Source organism: Salvelinus namaycush, unplaced genomic scaffold (genome assembly GCF_016432855.1).
Source record: "Salvelinus namaycush isolate Seneca unplaced genomic scaffold, SaNama_1.0 Scaffold8, whole genome shotgun sequence".
NCBI lineage: Eukaryota > Metazoa > Chordata > Actinopteri > Salmoniformes > Salmonidae > Salvelinus > Salvelinus namaycush.
The window spans coordinates 1013338-1022901 of NW_024061530.1; positions in this window are offsets into that span (position 1 = coordinate 1013338).

The following is a 9564-nucleotide window of genomic DNA, read 5'->3' on the forward strand; positions in this document are numbered from 1 at the left end:
GTGGTGATTGACAGAGTCGAAAGCCTTGGCCAGGTCGATGAATACGGCTGCACAGTAATGTCTCTTATTGATGGCGGTTATGATATCGTTTAGGACCTTGAGCGTGGCTGAGGTGCCCCCATGACCAGCTCTGAAACCAGATTGCATAGGGGAAAAGGTACGGTGAGATTCGAAGTGGTCGGTGATCTGTTTAATAACTTGGCTTTCAAAGACCTTAGAAAGACAGGGCAGGATAGTAATAGGTCTGTAGCAATTTGGGTCTAGAGTGTCTCCCCCTTTGAAGAGGGGGATGACTGCGGCAGCTTTCCAATCTTTGTGAATCTCAGACGATACGAAAGGGAGGTTGAAAGGGCTAGTAATTGTGGTTGCAACAATTTCAGCAGATAATTTTAGAAAGAGAGGGTCCAGATTGTCTAGCCCGGCTGATTTGTAGGGGTCCAGATTTTGCAGTTTTTTAAAACATCAGCTATCTGGATTTGGGTGAAGGAGAAATAGGGGAGGCTTGGGCGAGTTGCTGTGGGGAGTGCAGGGCTGTTGACCGGGGTAGGGGTAGCCAGGTGGAAAGCATGGCCAGCCGTAGAAAAATGATTGTTGAAATTCTCAATTTATCGTGGTGACAGTGTTTCCTAGCCTCAGTGCAGTGGGCAGCTGGGAGGAGGTGCTCTTATTCTCCATGGACTTTACAGTGTCCCAGAACTTTTTTGAGTTTGTGCTACAGGATGCAAATTTCTGCTTGAAAAAGCTAGCCTTAGCTTTCCTAACTGCCTGTGTATATTTGTTCCTGACTTCCTTGAAAAGTTGCATATCCATTCGATGCTAATGCAGAACGCCACAGGATGTTATTGTTCTGGTCAATGGCAGTCAGGTCTGGAGAGAACCAAGGGTTATATCTGTTCCTGGTTCAAACATTTTTGAAAGGGGCATGATTATTTAAGATGGTGAGGAAGGCACTTTTAAAGAATGACCAGGCGTCCTCTACTGACGGGATGAGGTCAATATCCTTCCAGGATACCCGGGCCAGGTCGATTAGGAAGGCCTGCTCGCTGAAGTGTTTTAGGGAGCGTTTGATTGTGATGAGGGGTGGTCGTTTGACCGCAGACCCGTTACGGATGCAGGCAATGAGGCAGTGATCGCTGAGATCTTGGATGAAAACAGCAGAGGTGTATTTGGAGGGCAAGTTGGTTAGGATGATATCGTTGAGGGTGCCCGTGTTTACGGATTTGGGGTTGTACCTGGTGGCTTCATTGACAATTTGTGAGAGATTGAGGGCATCAAGCTTAGATTGTAGGATGGCCGGGGTGTTAAGCAGGTCCCCGTTTAGGTCACCTAGCAGCACGAGCTCTGAAGATAGATGGGGGGCAATCAGTTCACATATGGTGTCCAGGGCACAGCTGGGGGCAGAGGGTGGTCTATAGCAAGCGGCGACGGTGAGAGACTTGTTTCTGGAAAGGTGGATTTTTAAAAGTAGAAGCTGGAATTGTTTGGGTACAGACCTGGATAGTAGGACAGAACTCTGCAGGCTGTCTCTACAGTAGATTGCAACTCCACCCCATTTGGCAGTTCTATCTTTAAACAGATTCAGATCTGTTTAATCCAACTCTTAGTTTCCTGATTCAGATCTGTTTAAACCAACTCTTAGTTTCCTGATTCAGATCTGTTTAAACCAACTCTTAGTTTCCTGATTCAGATCTGTTCAAACCAACTCTTAGTGTCCTGATTCAGATCTGTTTAAACCAACTCTTAGTTTCCTGATTCAGATCTGTTTAAACTAACTCTTAGTTTCCTGATTCAGATCTGTTCAAACCAACTCTTAGTTTCCTGATTCAGATCTGTTCAAACCAACTCTTAGTTTCCTGATTCAGATCTGTTCAAACCAACTCTTAGTTTCCTGATTCAGATCTGTTTAAACCAACTCTTAGTTCCCTGATTCAGATCTGTTCAAACCAACTCTTAGTTTCCTGATTCAGATCTGTTTAAACCAACTCTTAGTTCCCTGATTCAGATCTGTTTAAACCAACTCTTAGTTTCCTGATTCAGATCTGTTTAAACCAACTCTTAGTTTCCTGATTCAGATCTGTTTAAACCAACTCTTAGTATCCTGATTCAGATCTGTTCTCACCAACTCTTAGTTTCCTGATTCAGATCTGTTTAAACCAACTCTTAGTTTCCTGATTCAGATCTGTTTAAACCAACTCTTAGTTTCCTGATTCAGATCTGTTTAAACCAACTCTTAGTGTTATTATTAATTATTTATTTATGATTTGTATTAATCAAGGCATAATCATGATTAATTTAGTATTGTTTAGAAACGTGTTATCTACTCCCTTAGACAGAACATTACTCCAGTCATCATCCACAGTTCAGTTACTATTGGGCAAAACACAACCCAAAACACAACCAAAACAAACTGCAGATGCAACCAATGAGTTTGGAACCAAATACTACACTTTCGACTACTTTAATACACTATAAGTGAATTGGTCAGAATACTTATGACTTCTTCAAATAGGGGGACAAGATACATAAAGTGCTTTCATTTCTAAATGGTGAAACAGATATGTTTTAAAATATCCTCAAATAAAAGGTGACATTATATACTGTCACCTCATATGAAACATTTGATCTGAATTCCAAAATGTTGGAGTATAGAGACACATTTAAAATGTTAGCTTCACTGTCAAAATAGATATGGTGTGGACTGTTTACTCAATACAATCTAAATCTGATACCTCACTGTCATTATAGATATGGTGTGGACTGTTTACTCAATACAATCTAAATCTGATACCTGTCTGTCATTATAGATATGGTGTGGACTGTTTACTCAATCCAATCTAAATCTGATACCTCACTGTCATTATAGATATGGTGTGGACTGTATACTCAATACAATCTAAATCTGATACCTCACTGTCATTATAGATATGGTGTGGACTGTATACTCAATACAATCTAAATCTGATACCTCACTGTCATTATAGATATGGTGTGGACTGTTTACTCAATACAATCTAAATCTGATACCTCACTGTCATTATAGATATGGTGTGGACTGTTTACTCAATACAATCTAAATCTGATACCTCACTGTCATTATAGATATGGTGTGGACTGTATACTCAATACAATCTAAATCTGATACCTCACTGTCATTATAGATATGGTGTGGACTGTTTACTCAATACAATCTAAATCTGATACCTCACTGTCATTATAGATATGGTGTGGACTGTTTACTCAATACAATCTAAATCTGATACCTCACTGTCATTATAGATATGGTGTGGACTGTTTACTCAATACAATCTAAATCTGATACCTCACTGTCATTATAGATATGGTGTGGACTGTTTACTCAATACAATCTAAATCTGATACCTCACTGTCATTATAGATATGGTGTGGACTGTTTACTCAATACAATCTAAATCTGATACCTCACTGTCTGTCTTCTGACTGATACTGCTTTTTAAACTGGTCTGGTCAGTCTACTCAAATATTTGTACTATACATTTTTCTCTCCAAGTAATATTATGATCTTTTATAATAATGTTACATTCATTCATTTATGAATATGAATATGATTTGACTCTTTGCAGACTGTCAGGCTGTCTAGTCACAGAGGAAGGCTGTGCTTCTCTGGTCTCAGCTCTGAGGTCAAACCCCTCACACCTGAGAGAGCTGGACCTGAGCTACAATCACCCAGGAGACTCAGGAGTCAGACTGCTCTCTGCTGGACTGGAGGATCCACACTGCAGACTGGAGAAACTCAAGTATGTAGAGGGTTTATGTCCATGTTCATATCAGACATGTTTGACTTATCAGGCTAGTTAAGACTAACATTCTTACACTTGGACAAAGTTATATGTGTGTGTGTGTGTGTGTGTGTGTGTGTGTGTGTGTGTGTGTGTGTGTGTGTGTGTGTGTGTGTGTGTGTGTGTGTGTGTTCAGGTGTATCACTCAATGACTGTCTGTTCTTCTGCTTACCTCTACAGTGTGGAACATGGTGGAGAGAACAGAATGAAACCTGGGCTTAGAAAATGTGAGTGTTGACTGCTGTGAAGAATATGACTAAGAATAAGTCTTAATTCAAGTTAAGTCAAAGTCAAAGACCACCATCATTACTGACTTGGTCATATTAAATATCAGCTGTAGTTCTACAGAAGCAGAAATCAGGGACACCAAGGTTTACAAAGAGTTGCTTTGACAATGTGTGTGTGTGTGTGTGTGTGTCTGTGTGTCTGTGTGTCTGTGTGTCTGTGTGGCGTGTTTGTGTGTGTGTGTGTGTGTGTGTGTGTGTAATTAATGGGAATAAGTGTGTTTTATATTACCATACAGTATAACATATGATCATTCAACAAGTCTCAAGTTACCTTAACTTCTCCTTTTGATACCTAGAAACATCTACATTAAATGAATTAGTGAAAAGTGAGTTAACATTCTAATGTGAATGATGATGATTTCTAATATTGTGTCTGGTTTCATCCATCAGATGTCTGTGATCTCACACTGGACCTAAACACAGTAAACAGACGCCTCTCTCTGTCTGAGGAGAACAGAAAGGTGACATGTAGGAGAAAGTACTTCAAGTTTCCTGATCACCCAGATAGATTTAAGTACTGTGGACAGGTGCTGTGTGGAGAGGGTCTATCTGGGCGCTGTTACTGGGAGGTAGAGTGGAGTGGGAGAAGGGCTGTTATAGGAGTGACATATAAAGGAATCAGCAGGAGAGGAAGGGGTCTTGACTGTTGGCTTGGACACAATGACAAGTCCTGGAGTCTGTTCTGCTCTGACAACAGTTACACTGCCTGGCACAATAATAATCTCACTACCATAGACGTCCTCCCCTCCAGCTCCCACAGAGTAGGAGTGTATCTGGACTGGCCAGCCGGCACTCTGTCCTTCTATAGAGCCTCCTCTGACACACTGACCCACCTGATCACATTCACCTCCACATTCACTGAGCCCCTCTATCCAGGGTTTCGAGGCACAGATCAGTGTCTCTGTGTCAGTGATACACACACACAGACACACCCATTGGACATATACACACACACACACACACACTGGACACACACACAAATTGAACACACACACACACTGGACACACACATTGGACACACACACACACACACACATTGATAACACACACACACACACACTGGACACACACACTGGACACACACACACACACACACACACACACTGGACACACACACACACACACATTGGACACACACACACATTGGACACACGCACACACACATTGGACACACACACACACACACACATTGGACACACACACACACATACACACGCACACACACATTGGAAACACACACACACATACACACGCACGCACACACACATTGGACACACACACACACACACACATACACAAACACACACACACACACAGACACATACACAAACACACACAAACATTGGACACACACACACACACACACTGGACACACAAGCATTGGACACACACACATTGGACACACACACACACAAATTGGACACACACACACATATTGGACACACAAACCCTAGACACACATGCACATTGGACACACACACACACACTGGACACACACACACACTGGACTCATACACACACACACACACACACACTGGACACAAACACACACACATACACATTGGACACACACACACACACACTGGAAACAGACACTGGAAACACACATACACACTGACCACACACACACACACACATATTGGACACACACACACATTGGACACACGCACACACACATTGGACATACACGCACACATACACACACACACACACACACACACTGGACACACACACACACACACACACACACACAGACACACCCATTGGACATATACACACACACACACACACACACTGGACACACACACAAATTGAACACACACACACACTGGACACACACATTGGACACACACACACACACACACACATTGATAACACACACACACACACACTGGACACACACACTGGACACACACACACACACACTGGACACACACTCACACACACATATTGGACACACACACACATTGGACACACGCACACACACATTGGACACACACACACACACACACATTGGACACACACACACACATACACACGCACACACACATTGGAAACACACACACATACACACGCACGCACACACACATTGGACACACACACACACACACACATACACAAACACACACACACACAGACACATACACAAACACACACACACATTGGACACACACACACACACACTGGACACACACATTGGACACACACACATTGGACAAACACACACACAAATTGGACACACACACACATATTGGACACACAAACCCTAGACACACATGCACATTGGACACACACACACACACTGGACACACACACACACTGGACTCATACACACACACACACACACACACTGGACACAAACACACACACATACACATTGGACACACACACACACACACGAAACAGACACTGGAAACACACATACACACACTGACCACACACACACACACACATATTGGACACACACACACATTGGACACACGCACACACACACATTGGACACACACACACACATACACACACACACACACACACACACTGGACACACACACACACACACACACTGGACACACACATTGGACACACACACACTGGACACATACACACAGACACACACATTGGACAAACACACACACACATTGGACACACACACATATTGGACACACAAACCCTAGACACACATGCACATTGGACACAAACACACACACACACACTGGACACATACACACACACACACACACACACACACTGGACACACACACACACACATTGGAAACACACACATATTGGACACACAAACCCTGGACACACACTGGACACAGACACACACACACTGGACACAGTGGACACATACACACACACACACGGGACACAGACACACACACACACACTGGAAACAGACACGGGACACACACACACACACACTGGAAACAGACACTGGATACACACACACACACGCTGGACACACACACACACACACACACACACATTGGACACACACAAACACACACATTGGAAACACACACACACACATTGGACACACACACACACACACACACAATTTGGACACATACACACATTGGACACACACACAGACACGCGTACACACATTGGACACACACACACACACACACACACACACACACATTGGACACAGATACGCACACACACATTGGACACACACACACACATTTGACATATACACAAACACGCTGGACACTCACACATACACAGACACACACATTGGACACACACACACAAACCATGGACATAGACACACACACCTACACACAGACTCTGGAAACAGACACTGGACACACACACACACACTGGATTGGACACACACACACACATTGGACACACACACACATTGGACACACACACACACACACACACACACACACTGGATTGGACACACACACACACATTGGACACACACACACGTTGGACACATACACACACGCACACACACATTGGACACAAACACACATTTGACACTCACACACACATATTGGAAACACATACACACACCCACACCCACACACACACACGTTGGACACATACACACACGCACACACACATTGGACACACAAACACACACATATTGAACAAATACACAAACACGCTGGAAACTTACATACACACAAAGACACACACACACATTGGACATTGGACACACACACACACACACTGGACACACATATTGGACACACAAACCCTGGACACAGACAAACCCTGGTCACAGACACACACTAGACACAAACACACACACACACACACACACATTGGACACACACACAAACACACATTGGACACACACATGTTGGACACACAAACCCTGGACACACACACACATTGGACACAGACACACAAACACACATTGGACACACACACATATTGGACACACAAACCCTGGACACACACACACACACACACTGGACACAGACACAGACACACACTGGACACACACACACACTGGACACACACACACACTGGACACAGACACAGACACACACTGGACACACACACACACTGGACACAGACACAGACACACACTGGACACACACACACACTGGACACACACACACACTAGACACAAACACACACACACACACACACTAGACACAAACACACAAACACACATTGGACACACACACATATTGGACACACAAACCCTGGACACACACACACACACACACTGGACACAGACACAGACACACACTGGACACACACACACACTGGACACACACTGGACACAGACACAGACACAGACACACACTGGACACCAACACACACTGGATACACACACACACACACACACACACACACACACACACACACACACACACACACACACTGGACACAAACACACACACACACACTGGACACACACACAACATACACATTGGACACACACACATATTGGACACACAAAACATGGACACACACACACTGGACACAGACACAGACACACACTGGACACACACACACACACACAAACGTTGGACACACACACACACACATTGGACACACGCACACACACATTGGACACAAACAAACACACACACACATACGACACTCACCATCACACACACACAAACACACTGGACAAACAGACACACTTGACACACACATTGGACACACACACACAAACATTGGAAACAAACACACACACACACACACACATTGGACACACACACAAAGACACATTGGACACACACACATATTGGACACACACACACTGGACACAGACACAGACACACACTGGACATACACACTGGACACACACTGGACACACACACACTGGACAGACACACACACACACACACACATTGGACAAACCCACACAAACACATTGGACACACACACGCACACACACACATTGGACACACACAAACAAACACACACACACACACACACTTTGGACACACAAACAATCACACCCAAACATAAGACATAAACAAGCACATACACACACACAAACACTCTGGACACAAACACACACTGGACACACACATTGGACACACACATACACATTGGACACACACAAGCACACACACACACACACACACACACACACACACACACACAGACACATACACAAACACACACACACACAGACACACCCATTGGACATATACACACACACACACACACACTGGACACACACACAAATTGAACACACACACACACTGGACACACACATTGGACACACACACACACACACACATTGATAACACACACACACACACACTGGACACACACACTGGACACACACACACACACACACACACACACTGGACACACACACACACACACATATTGGACACACACACACATTGGACACACGCACACACACATTGGACACACACACACACACACACATTGGACACACACACACACATACACACGCACACACACATTGGAAACACACACACACATACACACGCACGCACACACAC